Here is an 11395-nt window from a genome sequence, read left to right on the forward strand (position 1 = left end):
GTTTCGAATCCCACTCAGGGCCTGGATGTTTAGTTTATGTGTGTGTGCGTTTTTCTGTGTTTGTGTACAGGTAGAGGCCTTGCGACGAGCTGATCACCCGCCCAAGGAGTCCTACCGAATGTCTAAGATCTAGAAAAACCGAAGTGAACGGAGAAGTTCATGGAGGTAGGCCTAGGCCCACCGGGACTGTAGTGCCGGGGGGGGGGAAGCTGTCCCTGTGCTAAACTAATGAAGCACTACGCCAAGAAGGCGTATGCGGGAGTGGATGTATAGATGCACGTTCTCTTGACCTCGGCACTAGCTGGAGGTGAGTGGTCAGCTTCACGCCCCGGTCGCTTTATACCCAGAGAAAGAGACCTTGGTACCTATTGGATAGGAGGTTGGGTGGACCCCGGAGCCGTCGTGGACGCCGTGGAGAAGAGAAAAATGTTGCCTGTCCCGGGAGCTGAACTTTACCCGTCGGTTGTCCAGCCCGCAGCCAGTCGCTGTACCGACTGCGCTATCCCGGCTCATATATATATAAGTAAATGGAACTTGATGTCAGGGACCAGTGCACGGACACGCATTGTGTGCGTGAGACCGGTTGCTGAGAGACAGAAGTGGGAGTAGCATGCAGATACAGTGGACGTAGCCTGTTGCTTGCATTGATAAGGCGTTTGATAATAGGATTCACTATATAGGTATACAGTGCTGCGGAGAATATTTGGACCGAAGAGAGATGAAGTGACGGGAGGTTGGAGAAAACTGCATAATGAGGAGCTTCATAACTTGTACTCTTCTCCAGGTATAATTAGAATGATCAAGTCAAGGAGGATGAGGTGGGCAAGGCATGTAGCACGAATGGGGAGTAGAGAAACAACGCATGTAGGATATTGGTAGGAAAGCAGGAAGGAATGAGACCACTAGGAACATCAAGGCGTAACTGGTGGGATAATATTAAAATTAATCTTAGAGAGAGAGAGAGAGAGAGGATGTGATGATATGGATTGGATTGATCTGGCTCAGGATAGGGACCGGTGTAAGGCTCTTGTGAACACGGTAATGAACCTTCGGGTTCCATAAAATGCTGAGAAGTTCCTGAGTAGCTGCACAACTGGCGGCTTCTCAAGAAGTGCTCAGCTCTTTGAGTGAGTGATATAGGTATACACGTGCATATGTATGTGTGTGTGTATATCTTCCAAGACAGACTGGCCGACTGACCGTCCGTCGTAACATAGACTCGACTCGACTGGGATTTGGTGTCCGGAGATAGGGACTAGCTCTGTCGATTGGACGGACGCAACTGAGTAGGTTTCACCTGAAGACGGAAACACAATCCAGTGTGTGGATGGCTAATGTCCAGAAACATAATAGTTCTAATTATTTCAACACGTTTTGATGCGAAGTCTTCAGAACTTAGTGACGTGTGGAAAATGGATCCATTTAAAATATGCAATCTGTAATGTCGTGTTACTCTATACACACCTGCTGATTGTCTCCAGGCCGAAGCATGTAGTGTGATACTAATGATAAACTGATTGTTATATATGTTAAAATCGTTTATGAATTGCACCAGTTGCCCCCCGGCACCTGAAATTAGTTTTGCATTTGGTTTTCGTGGAATCGACTTGAATAGAAACTGGCAGACATTTCCCCACCTGGACGGATTATATATTAATTATTAGTTTATTTATTTGTTGAACATCTTGTAGCAGGGTGCGGAAGTTGGGTAAGGGGCCGTGAACACGAGAAATAGTAGTCTCATTGTCGGAAAATGTTCCCACTAGCTAAACCGAACCCTGTAATTTGCGTTGTGAACAAACCTTGCTTGTCTCCCAGTGCTTTCAGAAGAAGAAGAAGAAAAGCAGTGAGTTCACCTACAAGACGATATTGGATTACAAGAAACCACCTGAACTCGAAATATAAGAAAGGGGAGGAAACTAGAGGCCCCCAAAAGCGCATACTCTCACGGTTTTAATGGTAGGCGGGGTAGCTGTGTGGGGTTGTAGACTGACAAGTATGTGGCAAGCCGTGACGATGCCAGGAAGGACTGTAGAGAAATACATTGCGTTGCGACACGTTTGCGTGTATGTTACGGGCTCGTTAACATATCCAGTTGAACTTCTAACGGTCAGGTTAGTCCGAGTTCAGTATTGGACCATTCACACCCGATTGACCCTAAATTTGTTTTCCCTGTACGGAAATAAATACGGTAAAGGTAAAGTTGTCCATACTTAATAAACAATGCGCAATGAAGGCGTATGGATGAGTGGATGTATAGATCCACATTTTCTTAACCTCGGCACCAGCTGGAGGTGAGTGATCAGCTTCACGCCCCGGCCGCTTTAGTCCAGGGAAATTTTCGTAAGATTTTTCTGTCTTTAATTAACGTTAAGACCGACTCTTGGACCCACCCAGCCTCATATCCAGTGGGTACCGGGAGTAAAGCTGCCGGAGCGTGAAGTTGTCCATCTCCATTTGTTACCGAAGTTACGAATTCGTTGAGTATACCTGTATTCCCCATACGTCTTTTAACCTGATATTTTATTAAACACGTAAATGACTACGTGTTAGATGTCAAAGTCACATTGCGACTGACGGTCAGTCAGTGTGTCTGTCTTGGTATCGAGCTCCGGCTGGGGCTCATGACCAGATGTTATTTATTAAATGAAAGTTACTGTCCTGTCCATGTGGGGCGCCCTCTCTGACGAGAGGTCGGGTCTGTCATTTGTTAGTCATAGTCGATAGTATTAGTCCATTGTCACTATGTACACTTGCGCAGAATGCAGAGTTTTAATATGTGAAGGTAGCTGGTACATATAGTTACCACTGGGCTTTAAGGAATGAAAAATAATTGTAAGGAGAGGAATGAAGGCGTAGGAAAGTAGGAGACAGTCGGAAGGTAGCCTTGTTTGGGTAGGGAACACGGTACGGCAAGGCCGTGTGGGCGACTCTGCAGAGCTGCCATCTCTTGACTGGCAGCGGTAAGTCCCGTGTGCAGAGATCTCCGGTGCGCGGTGCTTTTCGTTTCCTGTATCTAGTGAAGTTGTGATGACGTAATTACGTAAGTGGACGTAACATCAGAGACGGTTATAATCACAGTTCAGCGTTCAGCATATTTTTCGTACAAAAGCAAATGGGTTTATGAGATCATCTCGTGTCATTCCCCCAATAATGTTTTGGTCACGTGTTCGCTCAGTCGGTATGGCAGCAGAATCGGGATTGGGTTCTCGGTGTGGGGCCCACCAAACCTCCTATCCAATTGGTACTCCGGGGATCTTTTGCACCTCCATATGACGCCAAGGTTTAGAATACATGGAGCTATACCTCCGCTTCCCTGTACATTTTCTTGGTAACGATGTCACTTTGCTTAACTAATTAAGAACTATGGCATGAAAGCGTATGGGGAAGTGGATGTATAGATCCACATTTTCTTGATCTCGGAACTAGTTGGAGGTGAGTGATCAGCTTCACGCCCCTGCCGCTTTACCCCCGGTACCCATATGATAGGAGGCTGGGTGGACCTTAGAGTCGGTCTGGACGACGTGGAGAAGAGAAAATTCTTGACCCTACCGGCACTCGAACTCCGACCCCTCGGCCGTGCACCCCGTAGCCAGTTGCTATACTGACTACGCTATTTCGGATCCATCTATATGGCTGTATACTGTAAGAACGGCGCTGACTCATCGCCTGGGGGGGGGTAGTCCCGGCCGGTTTCGCGTGAGATCCGTGGTGTGGGCGAAGTGGCAATCTTCTGTCAGTTCCTTCCATGCCCTCCTCTAACCATCATTGTCTGTAGCGCCGCCCTCCTCAGTTGAAAGCAGCAAGTAGCCTACACATGTTTGGTAAATGTTTGAAATTGTAATTACGTAATAACAGAGTGACGCCTAACTTGCAAACCCACCTGGATCTCCCTTCAAGGATTCTCGGTGTGCGTCTGTGTGCGCACTCGGCCGTCCTCTGCGATGGGAAGGACCTGAGTGCATGCGGGAGATGTTGAACCCGTGCTATGCAGAGTGAAACCAAACATGTTTATGCACCTGTAATGCGACCGTATACCGGGTGTCTACAAAACTTTTAAAGCTTCACTTTTCAAAATAAGTTACTCTTGCAACAGCGCCAGCATCTTGGCCAAGCTGTGTCGGTGTTTATATTCCCATTTGCGTCCTTTTAAGAGAATACGTTAAGTTAATAAAGTCTTCATGCAGTTACCACCATTTTTCGTGACGTAATGGTGTTAAAAATATGAATGATTTAAATTGGCGTTTGAATCGCAAGGCGGCCGTGGATGGTGCGTCAGTTTGACAAAGCGTCATGTAATTATTGGAGAACTGGTTTTCACTTTTCGTGGACGCGTTAGTGGCGGGAATGTGGAGGGTTATGCGCTATTTGGTGATTGCTATTTCTTTACAGACTTCTCTCGTTCGTGTGTCTGGCAGCTGTTGGTTCCTCCCCGTAATGATGCATTCAGCACGTCTTGTTTTGTATCACACAACCGCGTGTAGTAACGCCATCAGCTTTATAATCCCTCACATAAAGCAACTGAACGTCGTACGCGTTCTGTTTCTTCGTAATGGCGGCGGCGTCTCGGATTCGATGCCAGGTCAGGTCATGTTGAATTTGTGGTGGGCAGATTTGCGCTGTGGGGCACGCGGTGGCATAGTTGGTTGAAGCACCATATTACAAGCCGGACGGTCGCACGTTCGATTCCCGATGTCATTTGATTCTTTTTAATTGAAATAATCCTTCCATTCGCACTATGGCCACGGGTTCTCTTCAGCCTCTAACAGAAATGAGTACCAGGAATCTTCCTGGGAGTATAGGGCGGCCGGCGCATAAGGCTGACAACCTTACCGCTATCTTTGAGCCGATTGTCTAGAAAATGTGGGTGCCTTGACGTCTTAAAATCCCATGGGCTTCCACGACCTGTTATAGGGTTAGCGAACTGAAAACAAAGCAGAGTTTCACTGGGACAGGTTTCCTCCCAGTAGGTCAGTTTTTCCGAATGCTTCACCCCCGTCTGTCGTCCGAGGCAGGTACAATAGGCCCATTAGTAGCCGATACAGGAGTACCGAGTGGACTGAACAATTACACCTCAGTCAAGGTGGTTCTCTGCCTTTGACGTTATGTTCAGGGCTCTAGCAGTGGTCGGTTTAGTGGACCCTTGAATGGTTGTGGCGGATCCCCCACCCCAGAGCTACTACAGGACAATGCAGTGTCCAGTAAAATTACAGACGCCAAAACTTGTTTGTGCAGTTGATGGTAATCCGTGATTTATATAGCTCTGAAGCTGCGCATGACAGGAAAGGCTCTATTTCACGATAGTCTTAATCCTCTAAAGCACTGACATTAGGCCCCACCGCCTGTTGTAAATTACAGAACTCTGCATTCTGCCCACAGAGTGTATCTGTGTGTTCCGTATGGTTCTCACAGTAAACAGCGGCTGTTTCCCTAAACAGCATTAACCGGTTGGGTTTTGCAGTGGTGACGTAATGCGTTTCCTCTGAGGTACGGACTGAAGTCTTAAATGAAGCTGACCACCAACCTTCACTTAGTGGCAAGGTCAAGAATGGTGAAAGTTTGCCGTCATTACCTCATACGTCTTCGTGGAGTGGTGCTTAATTAAGTACTCACAAGGACAACTTCACCGTTACCTTAACGTAATATTTTAAAATGCTTGTAATTTTCGTACAGAATTCGCATGTCTGCCTCCAGTGGTTGTATCCGGTGAATCACGCGTTGAATTTAGGTTTCGAACGGCCGCCATGTCGTACGTGTGTGGAATTATTTTTAAAAATAAGCCCTCTTTTTGTAATTTTTAACTTTCTGACGTAGCATCAAAAGTGTGCGTCTAGTTAGGGGTTAGTAATTGAGTTTAGAGCACAGTTCTGTCGGTCCACGTATGGGAGCGAGCTCATGGCGTCACTCACCCACAGATCGGCTTCATCTTGTGACAGGAATATTCTGTATCTCTCGTTACTTTCTCATATATCTAGTACGGTGCCGGAATAGCTCAGTCGGTATAGTAACAGACTACGGGCTGGATGACCGGTGTTCGATTCCTGACAGGTGAAAAAAAGTGCATACGGATTCTGGGGCCAACCCGGCCTCCTACCCCATGGTTAAAAAGTAAAGGTATCCCTGTAACAGGCCGTGGAGGCCCGTAGAGTTGTGAGATGTTCAGGTTCCCACATTTTCGAGACCCCAATATAAAACCCTTTACGTAATTGCATTGTGTTTCAGTGTTCATTGCTTGTATTGGCTAAGCAGCCTATAGTGTGCTTCCGTGAATACACCTTCCACTCGGTTATAGCGGACGCCCCCCACGTTAGTCCGTTATAAGGAGGGTTTACTGTACTTTGTTTATATGTATTTATTTATATCTAGTAAACCCTCGCTCATCCGGCTGCAGTTAATCCAGATGTAGGATAATCCCGATCTAAACGTGAAAAATAAAACATTCTGCTCACAGTTGATTCCACCCTTCAAAAGACACGTGGGATTTGGGAGCAAGAGGACTTTCAGACTGTGTTGAGGGCAGCTGGGGAGATTGGCTTCACCTGGATTTCAGCTTCTTGTGTTTTTATGGTTTTTAAAATAAAGGCTCTACAGTGATATTTTGTTATTTATTTTCATCAGCACTACCGATGTTACTAAATTTTTGTTTTCTTTTTACGAATATCTTTTGCTTCATTAATCCGGATATCCTCTCCAACCAATTAAACCGGATTAGCGAGGGTTTGCTGCTGTTTTTTTAGATTTGTGATCTGGTGTTCGAGCCCATATTTTGAGAAACGGGTGCGAGTTGCAGCTTACGTCACGAACCACTGCGGTAGGTCAGCCTGTGCGGCGCCTCTGAATATACCGAGGGACCAGACCCGGTAGCCATGTGTACCCCATGGTACATTGGAACGTATCTGTCTGCGTACTGGGGTAGCCGCGGGCTGCAAATGGAAGCTTGCGATTGGGAGTGAGCGCACACTGGGCCGTGTTTGTTTCTCTTCCTGGTGGGAATCACCGCGCTCTGGTGAGCTGCAGCACGCCGGGAGTGAATGACCTCAAAGTTCAGTCTATGGCCCAGAGAAATCCATTTTTGTGCCCAGGAAGACCAGAAGTTGGCAAATGTCACGTAACGCAGTTCCCCGCGCGTTTCGCATTTCCGTTTCAATTCTGTATAGCGACTTGCTACGAGCTGGACGACAGAGGGGTCGGAGTTCGAGTCCCGGTACTGGCAAGAATTCTCTCCTCTCCACGTCGTCCAGACCAGCTCTGAGGCCCACCCACCATCCTGTTCAGTGGGTACTTTCTCCCCGGGGATAAAGCGGCCGGGACGTGAGGCTGAACCACACACCTCCAACTAATTCCGAGATCAAGAACACACGGATCTATACATCCACTCCCCCATACGTCATCTTGGTGTAGTGCTTAATTAGTTAAGCACAGGGAGAACTTTATGTTCTTATCCAGAAACTACGGTTTGACGTAAGGGTATTGTGCAATAAATGTGCGTTTAATTCCTCGATAGCTCACTAAAGGGGACGGGGCGTCAAGCAGACCACAGCTCGATCTAGTGCCGATATTAGGTATACGTGGAGCTATTCCTCCACTCCCCCATGTGCTAAGTCTTTGTGGCGTGGTTCATGGAAGTTTTCTTTTGCCCGGGGTCACAGGCCGTATCTGGGGCACAGAGCCCGGTGGCACTGGTCCCGTTCTTGATAACCACCTCAGAGATAAGCAGGAAGTTGTCATCTCCAGTCGAAGTTGGACGCTGGAAGCGAAACTTTTGTTCCACGTTGGGTGTTTGTAAATTGAAGCGGTGAGCTGGCGTCGACTTGTTGAAAGCGGAAATGAAAACAAAAAGCTTTTCAAATGTTTAATTCGAGGAGTGGAGTGAAGCGTGTGCAAATGAGGGACGAAAGTATTTATCCGTAAGACTGACAGACACCTCGCTGTTCCATATCTGATGAGGTCTCCTTTATACATTTAAATGGAGCAGCGAATCCCAACTGGACTTGTTTCCTGGTTTTGTTGTACTATCCTTCCAGCCGCACTATGGCCCTGGGGCCGACTCAGCCTCTAACAGAAATGAGTACTAGGAATCTTCCTGGGGGTAAAGCGCGGCCGGCGCGTAAGGCTGACAGCCTCACCTCCATTGTCTAGAAAATGTGGAAGCCTCGATGTCTCACAACCCTATGGGCCTCCATGGGCTGTTACAGGGGTACGTTTACTCCCCATTTTATTTTACCTTGCAGCGCTTTCCTTGTTTTCTTGGTTCGAGTCAGGCCGGAAGCGCTGTCAGGGTGTCGTGTGGCGGCACGGTAGGAACCCCGGCTGTCCTGATGGTGGTTCGTCTTGGATTTACTCAGGCCCTCCACAGAAATGATGGGAGAGTAATTTGGTAAGGACATCGCCGCTTCCTCCCAAATTCCTACCAGTTCATCAGCCGTCCTAACATTCGTCGCTGTAAAGTGTACATACTGAGGGCGTCTTGAAACAGTGCGCAAACACAGTATGAGATTTGACGCCTTGTAGTTCGGTAGATAGATACCGAGGTTTCGGAGGAAGCTGCAGCCGCCTCCATCTTCAGGTTAGTTACCGCTGTGAGCGCCTCAGGTCTCGTACAGGGACCGTAGCTCCCCAGTGACGGGATCCAAGCGATACAAAAGCGGCCACTGGTGACAGCCCAGTTTTTGTACTTCATGACTGAACTTGTGAGGTGACAGTGACACCAGGACCCCGAAATGATGTCTGCTAACAGCTTTCGACTTTGTTAAGGTTGAGATAACGTTCTGGGGAGAATATTTGCACCGAAGAGGGAGGTTGGAGAAATGTAGCACGAATGGGGGAAAGAGGAACGTGTATAGGGTTTTAGTGGGAAAGCCGGAAGGAAAGAGACCACTAGGTAGATCTAGACGTAGGTGGGTGAACAGTGGATCTTAGAGAGATCGGATGTGGCTGTATTGACTGATCTGGCTTAGGATAGGGACCAGTGGAGGGCTGTGGTGAACACGGTAATGAAATGTTGGGAAATTCTTAAAACACTTGAGCGACTGGCGGCAGCCTCTGATGAAGGATTCGGCTCCGTGGAGTTAGTTAACCTTTGGTGTATATATTTTCGCGGAAATAGCGGCTCCGGTCTAGAAAACCGAAATTAACGGCCTTCTCGTATTCGTTGTGCTGACCACGCGACACCCTCTATCCGCCAAAGTTGGCACTAACTTCGCCGACAGGCGGCGGTCTCTCTGTCGGTATACTTCTTTTGCAGACTAAAACCACGGAGTTTTGTGTGTGTATATAGATTGTGAACAAATGCGTTGGGAACACGGAGTTTGATGGCGATAACGGACCTTTCAGGCGTCAACATTTCATGCGGAAGTACGTCATAAATTTATTTACAAATGCTATATGGAAAACATTTCTGTAGGCCTGTGCTAACAGGATTGCCCGCAGCGCGACACTTTGCAGTTACGTCAGGTTTCAACGCAGTAAAAATTCTGAGTGACCGTACAACCGATAACAAACTGCTGTCACTTTGAATTTATAGTTTTTGGGCGTTATGACGAAGTGAAAGGGAACCCGCGTGTACGTAGGCAGACATTTTCTCGCTCGCTTTGATGTAACCACCAGGGGCGCTGTTGTCGTGCGGTGGCTGGACCATCCTGTTCTGACCTGAAGCTGCCTTTGCTGTATATGTCTGCTTACAAGATGTTGGCATTATCTACAGCGTGTTGATATAAACAAGTATGTGTAGTCATGACAGGAGGCCGTTTGTAGCTGAGTGCGCCCTGGCTGTCTGACAAGCAGGCAGCCCGCACAAAGCGTCCCTCTGTGTGAGTAACCGGAACCCAGTTACCAAACTGGAGCAGACTTCCACAAAGTTAGTTCTTCATTCCTTCAGCAGGCTTCGCTGTGTTGGACTGCAGATAACGGTTTCGCTTCTGTACTGCGCCCCACAGCGTCCTGACCGGCTGTGGGTCCACCCAAAACCTATCCAGCGGGTACCGGCGGGCTCTTTCCTTGTGGGGGTGAAACAGCCGCAGCGTGAAACTGACCACTCCGTCTATTGCGGAGCTATACCTCCACTCACCCATACGGCTTCATAGCGTTTGCTTAATGGATTAAGCACAGGGACAACTTTACATTTTCACCTTTGTTTCTGGATATTTTTCATCGCCCAATTTTTTATTTAACTAGTTTCGGAGACGATTCTGCCCCCTTGTTCAGGTGGAACCTACTCAGTTGGGATACAGACTAGCTGTATCGGTTGGGCCCCAGTTAAGTAGGTTCTACCTGAAGAAGGAGACAATCCAGTGTCCGAAACGTTGTGTGTCTTAAATAATAAATAGGACGAATGCATTATGTCCAGAAACACAGTATTTGCAAGAATTATGTCTTTTGCTAAGTCATTCGTAGGCAACTGTTCTTGAAGCAGCTTCCGCCGTGCAGACGGATTTGAGACTCTGTAAGCGAGGCGGCTGTTTGCTCGTCTCCGCAGGATAAGACGCCGTGCTGCTTGGTGTATTGTGTTTTGCCGTGAGCATTGTCCCGACAGGGCGACGGACGGGGATGCCTGAACGTATCGGAGCGGCGTAAACTGGGGCTGCGGACCCAAGTATGAGAGATGCATAAGGGAACACAGAAGCTCGCTGTACAGGATATCAGAATAATAAGCAACCGTGACAGCCGACAAGGGGCAGTCATCACCTGGGGCTTGGGTATGGGGTTAACAAGTCCTCACCGTAATTTTATAAGGAATTTGGACAGATTTGTGTGGACTGAATTGATCTGGCTCAGGATAGGGACCATTGGAGGGCTCTTGTGAAAACAGTAATGAACTTTCTTGTTCCATAAAATGTTGGGAAATTCTTGAGTAGCTGCACAACTGACGGCTTCTCAAGCAGGGCTCTATCTCCAGGGAGTTAGTTAGAGGCCATCATCGGCCGCACGTAGCACTAGAACTTCCATCTTCAGGACAGAAGAATAAGCCAAGGGAGCAACCAGCATGACGCAGGTAGCTATAGAGCTCTGCTTGTTACCTGCTTCTTGCTGGTTTCCCCTTGGCTTAGTCTTCTACCCTGTAGATGGAGGCGACATGTTCCTCCGAAACGTCGGTTACCTCCAGCTTCCCCTGAAGACATCCTTAGGACTGTAACGCCGTGTAGTCCGTTGCAAGCGAGCCGAGGCCGAGGTACGCAGGATGTAGGCCTTATCAGAGTGCCCCTCGCCTGTGCGGTTTGTGTCCTACCTCTGCGTTGTTTCCTTTCTCAGGATATGGCTCTTCCGGTATGGAGAGGAACTTTTGTATTTGAAGTTTGTTCTTCTTTCATTTCCCTCTTTTCTTCGGTGTTTTTGTTTTTTTTTCTTCTTCCTATCTTACCTTCCATGTTCTCTATTTTTCTTTTCGAGTCTTCTACTT

This window comes from Cryptotermes secundus, unplaced genomic scaffold (assembly GCF_002891405.2).
Source record: "Cryptotermes secundus unplaced genomic scaffold, Csec_1.0 scaffold318, whole genome shotgun sequence".
NCBI lineage: Eukaryota > Metazoa > Arthropoda > Insecta > Blattodea > Kalotermitidae > Cryptotermes > Cryptotermes secundus.